At 52.5% G+C, this 12,864-nt stretch overlaps 1 protein-coding gene across 3 annotated transcripts in view; it reads right to left on the bottom strand.

Annotated features, from left to right (window-relative positions):
- The window catches only part of RECQL4 (RecQ like helicase 4), a 219,395-nt gene that overhangs the window by 89,397 nt on the left and 117,134 nt on the right, over positions 1-12,864 (bottom strand). The gene's annotated exons all lie outside the window — the stretch shown is intronic.

The following is a 12,864-nucleotide window of genomic DNA, read 5'->3' as shown; positions in this document are numbered from 1 at the left end:
AGCTCTGCCAGTCCCGGTGTAAGGTGTCCGCTCAATGGCATCAGTATCAGAGCTCTGCCAGTCACAGTGTAAGGTGTCCGCTCAATGGCACCAGTATCAGAGCTCTGCCAGTCACAGTGTAAGGTGTCAACTCAATAGCAGCAGTATCAGAGCTCTGCCAGTCCGGGCGTAAGGTGTCCACTCAATGGCACCAGTATCAGAGCTCTGCCAGTCCCGGTGTAAGGTGTCCGCTCAATGGCATCAGTATCAGAGCTCTGCCAGTCACAGTGTAAGATGTCCGCTCAATGGCATCAGTATCAGAGCTCTGCCAGTCACAGTGTAAGGTGTCTACTCAATGGCACCAGTATCAGAGCTCTGCCAGTCCCGCTGTAAGATGTCCTCTCAATGGCACCAGTATCAGAGCTCTGCCATTCACAGTGTAAGGTGTCCGCTCAATGGCACCAGTATCAGAGCTCTGCCAGTCGCAGTGGAAGGTGTCCGCTCAATAGGAACCCGTATCAGAGCTCTGCCAGTCCCAGTGTAAGGTGTCCACTCAATGGCACCAGTAACAGAGCTCTGCCAGTCGCAGTGTAAGGTGTCCGCTCAATAGGAACCCGTATCAGAGCTCTGCAAGTCACAGTGTAAGGTGTCCGCTCAATGGCACCAGTATCAGAGCTCGGCCAGTCACAGTGTAAGGTGTCCGCTCAATGGCATCAGTATCAGAGCTCTGCCAGTCACAGTGTAAGGTGTCCGCTCAATGGCACCAGTATCAGAGCTCTGCCAGTCCCGGTGTAAGGTGTCCGCTCAATGGCATCAGTATCAGAGCTCTGCCAGTCACAGTGTAAGGTGTCCGCTCAATGGCACCAGTATCAGAGCTCTGCCAGTCACAGTGTAAGGTGTCCGCTCAATGGCACCAGTATCAGAGCTCTGCCAGTCCCGCTGTAAGATGTCCTCTCAATGGCACCAGTATCAGAGCTCTGCCAGTCCCGGTGTAAGGTGTCCGCTCAATGGCACCAGTATCAGAGCTCTGCCAGTCCCGGTGTAAGGTGTCCACTCAATAGCACCAGTATCAGAGCTCTGCCAGTCCGGGTGTAAGGTGTCCACTCAATGGCACCAGTATCAGAGCTCTGCCAGTCACAGTGTAAGGTGTCCACTCAATGGCACCAGTATCAGAGCTCTGCCAGTCCCGGTGTAAGGTGTCCGCTCAATGGCACCAGTATCAGAGCTCTGCCAGTCCCGGTGTAAGGTGTCCGCTCAATGGCACCAGTATCGGAGCTCTGCCAGTCCCGGTGTAAGGTGTCCGCTCAATGGCACCAGTATCAGAGCTCTGCAAGTCCCGGTGTAAGGTGTCCACTCAATAGCACCAGTATCAGAGCTCTGCCAGTCCCGGTGTAAGGTGTCCACTCAATGGCACCAGTATCAGAGCTCTGCCAGTCGCAGTGTAAGGTGTCCACTCAATGGCACCAGTATCAGAGCTCTGCCAGTCGCAGTGTAAGGTGTCCGCCCAATGGCACTAGTATCAGAGCTCTGCCAGTCACAGTGTAAGGTGTCCACTCAATGGCACCAGTATCAGAGCTCTGCCAGTCCCGGTGTAAGGTGTCCGCTAAATGGCATCAGTATCAGAGCTCTGCCAGTCACAATGTAAGATGTCCGCTCAATGGCATCAGTATCAGAGCTCTGCCAGTCACAGTGTAAGGTGTCCGCTCAATGGCACCAGTATCAGAGCTCTGCCAGTCCCGGTGTAAGGTGTCCGCTCAATGGCACCAGTATCAGAGCTCTGCCAGTCGCAGTGTAAGGTGTCCTCTCAATAGGAACCCGTATCAGAGCTCTGCCAGTCCCAGTGTAAGGTGTCAACTGAATGGCACCAGTATCAGAGCTCTGCCAGTCACAGTGTAAGGTGTCCGCTCAATGGCATCAGTATCAGAGCTCTGCCAGTCACAGTGTAAGGTGTCCGCTCAATGGCACCAGTATCAGAGCTCTGCCAGTCCCGCTGTAAGATGTCCTCTCAATGGCACCAGTATCAGAGCTCTGCCAGTCACAGTGTAAGGTGTCCGCTCAATGGCACCAGTATCAGAGCTCTGCCAGTCACGGTGTAAGGTGTCCGCTCAATGGCACCAGTATCAGAGCTCTGCCAGTCACGGTGTAAGGTGTCCGCTCAATGGCACCAGTATCAGAGCTCTGCCAGTCCCAGTGTAAGGTGTCCACTCAATGGCACCAGTATCAGAGCTCTGCCAGTCGCAGTGTAAGGTGTCCGCTCAATGGCACCAGTATCAGAGCTCTGCCAGTCCCGGTGTAAGGTGTCCGCTCAATGGCATCAGTATCAGAGCTCTGCCAGTCGCAGTGTAAGGTGTCCGCCCAATGGCACTAGTATCAGAGCTTTGCCAGTCACAGTGTAAGGTGTCCGCTCAATGGCATCAGTATCAGAGCTCTGCCAGTCTCTGTGTAAGGTGTCTGCTCAATGGCACCAGTACCAGAGCTCTGCCAGTCACAGTGTAAGATGTCCGCTCAATGGCATCAGTATCAGAGCTCTGCCAGTCACGATGTAAGGTGTCCGCTCAATGGCACCAGTATCAGAGCTCTGCCAGTCCCGGTGTAAGGTGTCCGCTCAATGACATCAGTATCAGAGCTCTGCCAGTCCCGCTGTAAGATGTCCTCTCAATGGCACCAGTATCAGAGCTCTGCCAGTCACAGTGTAAGGTGTCCGCTCAATGGCACCAGTATCGGAGCTCTGCCAGTCCCGGTGTAAGGTGTCCGCTCAATGGCACCAGTATCAGAGCTCTGCCAGTCCTGGTGTAAGGTGTCCGCTCAATGGCACCAGTATCAGAGCTCTGCCAGTCCCCGTGTAAGGTGTCAACTCAATAGCAGCAGTATCAGAGCTCTGCCAGTCCGGGCGTAAGGTGTCCACTCAATGGCACCAGTATCAGAGCTCTGCCAGTCGCAGTGTAAGGTGTCCACTCAAGGGCACCAGTATCAGAGCTCTGCCAGTTGCAGTGTAAGGTGTCCGCCCAATGGCACTAGTATCAGAGCTCTGCCAGTCACAGTGTAAGGTGTCCGCTCAATGGCATCAGTATCAGCGCTCTGCCAGTCACGGTGTAAGGTGTCCGCTCAATGGCACCAGTATCAGAGCTCTGCCAGTCCCGCTGTAAGGTGTCCGCTCAATGGCATCAGTATCAGAGCTCTGCCAGTCACAGTGTAAGGTGTCCGCTCAATGGCATCAGTATCAGAGCTCTGCCAGTCACAGTGTAAGGTGTCCGCTCAATGGCACCAGTATCAGAGCTCTGCCAGTCACAGTGTAAGGTGTCCACTCAATGGCACCAGTATCAGAGCTCTGCCAGTCGCAGTGTAAGGTGTCCGCCCAATGGCACTAGTATCAGAGCTCTGCCAGTCACAGTGTAAGGTGTCCGCTCAATGGCATCAGTATCAGCGCTCTGCCAGTCACGGTGTAAGGTGTCCGCTCAATGGCACCAGTATCAGAGCTCTGCCAGTCCCGCTGTAAGATGTCCTCTCAATGGCACCAGTATCAGAGCTCTGCCAGACACAGTGTAAGGTGTCCGCTCAATGGCACCAGTATCAGAGCTCTGCCAGTCACGATGTAAGGTGTCCGCTCAATGGCACCAGTATCAGAGCTCTGCAAGTCACAGTGTAAGGTGTCCGCTCAATGGCATCAGTATCAGAGCTCTGCCAGTCACAGTGTAAGGTGTCCGCTCAATGGCACCAGTATCAGAGCTCTGCCAGTTCCGGTGTAAGGTGTCCGCTCAATGGCATCAGTATCAGAGCTCTGCCAGTCACAGTGTAAGGTGTCCACTCAATGGCACCAGTATCGGAACTCTGCCAATCACAGTGTAAGGTGTCTACTTAATGGCACCAGTATCGAAACTCTGCCAGTCACAGTGTAAGGTGTCCGCTCAATAGCACCAGTATCAGAGCTCTGCCAGTCACAGTGTAAGGTGTCCACTCAATGGCATCAGTATCAGAGCTCTGCCAGTCACAGTGTAAGGTGTCCACTCAATGGCACCAGTACCAGAGCTCTGCCAGTCACAGTGTAAGGTGTCCACTCAATGGCACCAGTATCAGAGCTCTGCCAGTCACGGTGTAAGGTGTCCGCTCAGTGGCACTAGTATCGGAACTCTGCCAGTCACAGTGTAAGGTGTCCACTCAATGGCACCAGTATCAGAGCTCTGCCAGTCACAGTGTAAGGTGTCCGCTCAATGGCACCAGTATCAGAGCTCTGCCAGTCAGTGTAAAGTGTCCACTCAGTGGCACTAGTATCAGAGCTCTACCAGTCACAGTATAAGGTGTGCGCTCAGTGGCACTAGTATCAGAGCTCTGCCAGTCACAGTGTAAGGTGTCTACTCAATGGCACCAGTATCAGAGCTCTGTCAGTCACGGTGTAAGGTGTCTGCTCAATGGCACCAGTATCAGAGCTCTGCCAGTCCCGCTGTAAGGTGTCCGCTCAATGGCATCAGTATCAGAGCTCTGCCAGTCACAGTGTAAGGTGTCTACTCAATGGCACCAGTATCAGAGCTCTGTCAGTCACGGTGTAAGGTGTCTGCTCAATGGCACCAGTATCAGAGCTCTGCCAGTCCCGCTGTAAGGTGTCCGCTCAATGGCATCAGTATCAGAGCTCTGCCAGTCACAGTGTAAGGTGTCTGCTCAATGGCACCAGTATCAGAGCTCTGCCAGTCGCAGTGTAAGGTGTCCACTCAATGGCACCAGTATCAGAGCTCTGCCAGTCGCAGTGTAAGGTGTCCGCTCAATGGCACCAGTATCAGAGCTCTGCCAGTCCCAGTATAAGATGTCCACTCAATGGCACCAGTATCAGAGCTCTGCCAGTCACAGTGTAAGGTGTCCGCTCAGTGGCACCAGTATCAGAGCTCTGCCAGTCACAGTGCAAAGTGTCTGCTCAATGGCACCAGTATCAGAGCTCTGCCAGTCACAGTGTAAGGTGTCCGCTCAGTGGCACCAGTATCAGAGCCCTACCAGTCACAGTGCAAAGTGTCTGCTCAATGGCACCAGTATCAGAGCTCTGCCAGTCACAGTGTAAGGTGTCCGCTCAGTGGCACCACTATCAGAGCTCTGCCAGTCACAGTGTAAGGTGTCCGCTCAAAGGCACCAGTATCGGAACTCTGCCAGTCCCGGTATAAGGTGTCCGCTCAGTGGCACCAGTGTCAGAGCTCTGCCAGTCACAGTGTAAGGTCTCCGTTCAATGGCACTAGTATCGGAACTCTGCCAGTCACAGTGTAAGGTGTTTGCTCAATGCAACCAGTATCAAAGCTCTGCCAGTCCCGGTGTAAGGTGTCCACTCAATGACACCAGTATCAGAGCTCTGCCAGTCACAGTGTAAGGTGTCCGCTCAATGGCACCAGTATCGGAACTCTGCCAGTCACAGTGTAAGGTGTCCACTCAATGGCACCAGTATCGGAACTCTTCCAGTCACAGTGTAAGGCAGGGGTGCCCATTAGGTAGATTGTGATCTACCGGTAAATCACCAAGCCCTTCATGGTAGATTCTGACCCCACTATATTTTTCATTCTGTATATACAAGTGTGCTCCTAAAATTGTACATAGGTAGATCACTTTGACTTGCTGATTTTTAAAAGTAGCTCACAAGCCGAAAAAGTGTGGGCACCTCTGGTGTAAGGTGTCCGCTCAATGGCACCAGTATCATAGCTCTGCCAGTCACAGTGTAAGGTGTCCGCTCAATGGCATCAGTATCAGAGCTCTGCCAGTCCCGGTGTAAGGTGTCCGCTCAATGGCACTAGTATCGGAGCTCTGCCAGTCACAGTGTAAGGTGTCCGCTCAATAGCACCAGTATCAGAGCTCTGCCAGTCACAGTGTAAGGTGTCCGCTCAATGGCACCAGTATCACAGCTCTGCCAGTCCCCATTGTGTAAGATGTCCTTTCAATGGCACCAGTATCGGAACTCTACCAGTCACAGTGTAAGGTGTCCGCTCAATGGCACCAGTATCAGAACTCTGCCAGTCTTGGTGTAAGGTGTCCGCTCAATGGCACTAGTATCGGAGCTCTGCCAGTCACAGTGTAAGGTGTCTGCTCAATAGCACCAGTATCAGAGCTCTGCCAGTCACAGTGTAAGGTGTCCGCTCAATGGCACCGGTATCAGAGCTCTGCCAGTCACAGTGTAAGGTGTCCGCTCAATGGCATCAGTATCAGAGCTCTGCCAGTCACGGTGTAAGGTTTCCGCTCAATTGCACCAGTATCAGAGCTCTACCAGTCACAGTGCAAAGTGTCTACTCAATGGCACCAGTATCGGAACCCTGCCAGTCCCGATGTAAGGTGTCAGAGCTCTGCCAGTCCCAGTGTAAGGTGTCCGCTCAATGGCACCAGTATCAGAGCTCTACCAGTCACAGTGCAAAGTGTCTACTCAATGGCACCAGTATCGGAACCCTGCCAGTCCCGAAGTAAGGTGTCAGAGCTCTGCCAGTCCCAGTGTAAGGTGTCCGCTAAATGGCACCAGTATCGGAACCCTGCCAGTCCCGGTATAAGGTGTCCGCTCAGTGGCACTAGTATCAGAGCTCTACCAGTCACAGTGCAAAGTGTCTACTCAATGGCACCAGTATCGGAACCCTGCCAGTCCCGAAGTAAGGTGTCAGAGCTCTGCCAGTCACAGTGTAAGGTGTCCTCTCAGTGGCAGTAGTATCAGAGCTCTGCCAGTCACAGTGTAAGGTGTCCGCTAAGTGGCACTAGTAGCGGAAATCTGCCAGTCACAGGGTAAGGTGTCTGCTCAATGGCACCAGTATCAGAGCTCTGCCAGTCACAGTGTAAGGTGTCCACTCAATGGCACCAGTACCAGAGCTCTGCCAGTCACAGTGTAAGGTGTCCGCTCAATAGGAACCAGTATCAGAGCTCTGCCAGTCACAGTGTAAGGTGTCCGCTCAACGGCATCAGTATCAGAGCTCTGCCAGTCACAGTGTAAGGAGTCCACTCAATGGCACCAGTATCAGAGCTCTGCCAGTCACAGTGTAAGGTGTCCGCTCAATGGCACCAGTATCAGAGCTCTACCACTCACAGTGTAAGATGTCCTCTCAATGGCACCAATATCAGAGCTCTGCCAGTCACAGTGTAAGGTGTCCACTCAATGGCACCAGTATCAGAGCTCTGCTAGTCACAATGTAAGGTGTCTACTCAATGGCACCAGTATCAGAGCTCTGCCAGTCACAGTGTAAGGTGTCCACTCAATGGCACTAGTATCAGAGCTCTGCCAGTCACAGTGTAAGGTGTCCACTCAATGGCACCAGTATCAGAGCTCTGCCAGTCACAGTGTAAGGTGTCTACTCAATGGCACCAGTATCAGAGCTCTGCCAGTCCCGATGTAAGGTGTCAGAGCTCTGCCAGTCACAGTGTAAGATGTCCTCTCAATGGCACCAGTATCAGAGCTCTGCCAGTCACAGTGTAAGGTGTCCACTCAATGGCACCAGTATCGGAACTCTGCCATTCACAGTGTAAGGTGTCCACTCAATGGCACCAGTATCAGAGCTGTGCTAGTCACAGTGTAAGGTGTCTACTCAATGGCACCAGTATCAGAGCTCTGCCAGTCACAGTGTAAGATGTCCTCTCAATGGCACCAGTATCAGAGCTCTGCCAGTCACAGTGTAAGGTGTCCACTCAATGGCACTAGTATCAGAGCTCTGCCAGTCACAGTGTAAGGTGTCCGCTCAATGGTACCAGTATCAGAGCTCTGCCAGTCACAGTGTAAGGTGTCCGCTCAATGGCACCAGTATCAGAGCTCTGCCAGTCACAGTGTAAGGTGTCCGCTCAATGGCACCAGTATCAGAGCTCTGCCAGTCACAGTGTAAGGTGTCCGCTCAATGGTACCAGTATCAGAGCTCTGCCAGTCACAGTGTAAGGTGTCCGCTCAATGGTACCAGTATCAGAGCTCTGCCAGTCACAGTGTAAGGTGTCCGCTCAATGGTACCAGTATCAGAGCTCTGCCAGTCACAGTGTAAGGAGTCCACTCAATGGCACCAGTATCAGAGCTCTGCCAGTCACAGTGTAAGGTGTCCGCTCAATGGCACCAGTATCAGAGCTCTACCACTCACAGTGTAAGATGTCCTCTCAATGGCACCAATATCAGAGCTCTGCCAGTCACAGTGTAAGGTGTCTACTCAATGGCACCAATATCAGAGCTCTGCCAGTCACAGTGTAAGGTGTCTACTCAATGGCACCAGTATCAGAGCTCTGCCAGTCACAGTGTAAGGTGTCCGCTCAATAGCACCAGTATCAGAGCTCTGCCAGTCACAGTGTAAGGTGTCCGCTCAATGGCACCAGTATCAGAGCTCTGCCAGTCACAGTGTAAGGTGTCTACTCAATGGCACCAGTATCAGAGCTCTGCCAGTCACAGTGTAAGGTGTCCGCTCAATGGTACCAGTATCAGAGTTCTGCCAGTCGCAGTGTAAGGTGTCCGCTCAATGGCACCAGTATCAGAGCTCTGCCAGTCACAGTGTAAGGTGTCAACTCAATGGCACCAGTATCAGAGCTCTGCCAGTCACAGTGTAAGGTGTCCGCTCAATGGTACCAGTATCAGAGTTCTGCCAGTCGCAGTGTAAGGTGTCCGCTCAATGGCACCAGTATCAGAGCTCTGCCAGTCACAGTGTAAGGTGTCTACTCAATGGCACCAGTATCAGAGCTCTGCCAGTCACAGTGTAAGGTGTCCGCTCAATGGCACCAGTATCAGAGCTCTGCAAGTCACAGTGTAAGGTGTCCGCTCAATGGCACCAGTATCAGAGCTCTGCCAGTCACAGTGTAAGGTGTCCGCTCAATAGCACCAGTATCAGAGCTCTGCCAGTCACAGTGTAAGGTGTCCGCTCAATGGTACCAGTATCAGAGCTCTGCCAGTCACAGTGTAAGGTGTCCGCTCAATGGCACCAGTATCAGAGCTCTGCCAGTCCCGGTGTAAGGTGTCCACTCAATGGTACCAGTATCAGAGCTCTGCCAGTCGCAGTGTAAGGTGTCTACTCAATGGCACCAGTATCAGAGCTCTGCCAGTCGCAGTGTAAGGTGTCCACTCAATGGTACCAGTATCAGAGCTCTGCCAGTCGCAGTGTAAAGTGTCTACTCAATGGCACCAGTATCAGAGCTCTGCCAGTCACAGTGTAAGGTGTCCACTCAATGGCACCAGTATCAGAGCTCTGCCAGTCACAGTGTAAGATGTCCTCTCAATGGCACCAGTATCAGAACTCTGCCAGTCACAGTGTAAGGTGTCCGCTCAATAGGAACCCGTATCAGAGCTCTGCCAGTCACGGTGTAAGGTGTCCACTCAATGGCACCAGTATCAGAGCTCTGCCAGTCCCGATGTAAGGTGTCAGAGCTCTGCCAGTCACAGTGTAAGGTGTCCACTCAATGGCACCAATATCAGAGCTCTGCCAGTCCCGGTGTAAGGTGTCCTCTCAATGGCATCAGTATCAGAGCTCTGCCAGTCCCGATGTAAGATGTCAGAGCTCTGCCAGTCACAGTGTAAGGTGTCCGCTCAATGGCACCAGTATCAGAGCTCTGCCAGTCACAGTGTAAGGTGTCCGCTCAATGGTACCAGTATCAGAGCTCTGCCAGTCACAGTGTAAGGTGTCCGCTCAATGGCACCAGTATCAGAGCTCTGCCAGTCACGGTGTAAGGTGTCCACTCAATGGTACCAGTATCAGAGCTCTGCCAGTCACAGTGTAAGATGTCCTCTCAATGGCACCAGTATCGGAACACTGCCAGTCACAGTGTAAGATGTCCGCTCAATGGCACCAGTATCAGAGCTCTGCCAGTCACAGTGTAAGGTGTCCACTCAATGGCACCAGTATCAGAGCTCTGCCAGTCACAGTGTAAGATGTCCTCTCAATGGCACCAGTATCAGAACTCTGCCAGTCACAGTGTAAGGTGTCCGCTCAATAGGAACCCGTATCAGAGCTCTGCCAGTCACGGTGTAAGGTGTCCACTCAATGGCACCAGTATCAGAGCTCTGCCAGTCCCGATGTAAGGTGTCAGAGCTCTGCCAGTCACAGTGTAAGGTGTCCACTCAATGGCACCAGTATCAGAGCTCTGCCAGTCCCGGTGTAAGGTGTCCTCTCAATGGCATCAGTATCAGAGCTCTGCCAGTCCCGATGTAAGATGTCAGAGCTCTGCCAGTCACAGTGTAAGGTGTCCGCGCAATGGCACCAGTATCAGAGCTCTGCCAGTCACAGTGTAAGGTGTCCGCTCAATGACATCAGTATCAGAGCTCTGCCAGTCACAGTGTAAGGTGTCCGCTCAATGGCACTAGTATCAGAGCTCTGCCAGTCCCGGGTGATTGTACGACATGTTGCCAGGTGGCCTGACTGTACGGCGTGTTGCTGGATTGTATGGCGTGTTCCCAGGTGGCCTGATTGTATGGTGTATTGCCGGGTGATTGTACGGCAGGTTGTCAGGTGGCCTGATTGTTTGGTGTGTTGCGGTTGACTATACGATGTGTTGCCAGGTGGCCTGATTGTATGGTGTGTTGCCCGGTGGCCTGATTGTATGGTGTATTGCCCGACTGTATGACGTGTTACCGGGTGATTGTACGGTGTGTTGCTGGGTGGCCTGATTGTATAGTGTGTTGCTGGGTGGCCTGATTGTATGTCGTATTGCCAGGTGATTGTATGGTGTGTTGCCCGCTGTCCTGACTGTACGGTGTGGTGCCAGATTGTATGACGTGTTGCTGGGTGTTCTGATTGTACGGTGTGTTGCCGGGTGGCCTGATTGTATGCCGTGTTACCGGGTGATTGTACGGTGTGTTGCCAGGTGGCCTGATTGCATGGCGTGTTGCCTGGTGTTCTGATTGTACGGTGTGTTGCCAGGCTTGTCAGATTGTATGGCGTGTTGCCAGGTGGCCTGATTGTATAGTGTGTTGCAGGCTTGTCTGATTGTACGGTGTGTTGCTGGGGGGCCTGATTGTATAGTGTGTTGCAGGCTTGTCTGATTGTACGGTGTGTTGCTGGGTGGCCTGATTGTATGGCGTATTGCCAGGTGATTGTATGGTGTGTTGCCCGCTGTCCTGACTGTACGGTGTGTTGCCGGATTGTATGACGTGTTGCCGGGTGTTCTGATTGTACGGTGTGTTGCCAGGTGGCCAGATTGTATGGTGTGTTTCCAGCTTGTCTGATTGTACGGTGTGTTGCCAGGTGGCCTGATTGTATAGTGTGTTGCAGGCCTGTCTGATTGTACGGTGTGTTGCTGGGTGGCCTGATTGTATGTCGTATTGCCAGGTGATTGTATGGTGTGTTGCCCGCTGTCCTGACTGTATGGTGTGTTGCCGGATTGTATGACGTGTTGCCGGGTGTTCTGATTGTACGATGTGTTGCCCGCTGTCCTGATTGTATGTCGTATTGCCAGGTGATTGTACGGTGTGTTGCAGGCTTGTCTGATTGTACGGTGTGTTGCTGGGTGACCAGATTGTATTGTGTGTTGCCAGGTGGCCTGATTGTACGGTGTGTTGCCCGCTGTCCTGATTGTATGACGTGTTGCTGGGTGGCCTGATTGTATGGTGTGTTGCCCGCTGTCCTGATTGTATGTCGTATTGCCGGGTGATTGTATAGTGTGTTGCCCGCTGTCCTGACTGTATGGTGTGTTGCCGGATTGCATGGCGTGTTGCCTGGTGTTCTGATTGTACGGTGTGTTGCTGGGTGGCCTGATTGTATGTCGTGTTACCGGGTGATTGTACGGTGTGTTGCCAGGTGGCCTGATTGTATGGTGTGTTGCAGGCTTGTCTGATTGCATGGCGTGTTGCCTGGTGTTCTGATTGTACGGTGTGTTGCTGGGTGGCCAGATTGTATGGTGTGTTTCCAGCTTGTCTGATTGTACGGTGTGTTGCAGACTTGTCTGATTGTACGGTGTGTTGCCAGGTGGCCAGATTGTATGGTGTGTTGCCAGGTGGCCTGATTGTATGGTGTGTTGCCAGGTGGCCTGATTGTATGGTGTGTTGCCAGGTGGCCTGATTGTATGGTGTGTTGCCAGGTAGCCTGATTGTATAGTGTGTTGCCAGGTGGCCTGATTGTATAGTGTGTTGCCAGGCTTGTCTGATTGTATGGTGTGTTGCCAGGTAGCCTGATTGTATAGTGTGTTGCAGGCTTGTCTGATTGTATGGTGTGTTGCCAGGTAGCCTGATTGTATAGTGTGTTGCAGGCTTGTCTGATTGCATGGCGTGTTGCCTGGTGTTCTGATTGTATGGTGTGTTGCCAGGTGGCCTGATTGTATGTCGTGTTACCGGGTGATTGTACAGTGTGTTGCCAGGTGGCCTGATTGTATAGTGTGTTGCAGGCTTGTCTGATTGCATGGCGTGTTGCCTGGTGTTCTGATTGTACGGTGTGTTGCTGGGTGGCCTGATTGTATGGCGTATTGCCAGGTGATTGTACGGTGTGTTGCTGGGTGGCCTGATTGTATGGCGTATTGCCAGGTGATTGTATAGTGTGTTGCAGGCCTGTCTGATTGTACGGTGTGTTGCCAGGTGGCCTGATTGTATGTCGTATTGCCAGGTGATTGTATGGTGTGTTGCAGGCTTGTCTGATTGTACGGTGTGTTGCCAGGTGGTCTGATTGTATGTCGTATTGCCAGGTGTTCTGATTGTATGGTGTGTTGCAGGCTTGTCTGATTGTATGGTGTGTTGCCAGGTGGCCTGATTGTATGGTGTGTTGCAGGCTTGTCTGATTGTATGGTGTGTTGCCAGGTGGCCTGATTGTATGGTGTGTTGCAGGCTTGTCTGATTGTATGGTGTGTTGCCAGGTGGCCTGATTGTATGTCGTATTGCCAGGTGTTCTGATTGTATGGTGTGTTGCAGGCTTGTCTGATTGTATGGTGTGTTGCCAGGTGGCCTGATTGTATGTCGTATTGCCAGGTGTTCTGATTGTATGGTGTGTTGCAGGCTTGTCTGAT

Source organism: Hyperolius riggenbachi, chromosome 2 (genome assembly GCF_040937935.1).
Source record: "Hyperolius riggenbachi isolate aHypRig1 chromosome 2, aHypRig1.pri, whole genome shotgun sequence".
Lineage (NCBI taxonomy): Eukaryota > Metazoa > Chordata > Amphibia > Anura > Hyperoliidae > Hyperolius > Hyperolius riggenbachi.
The sequence above is the reverse complement of the archived record's forward strand: the minus strand, read 5'-3'. Positions and strand labels throughout refer to the sequence as shown.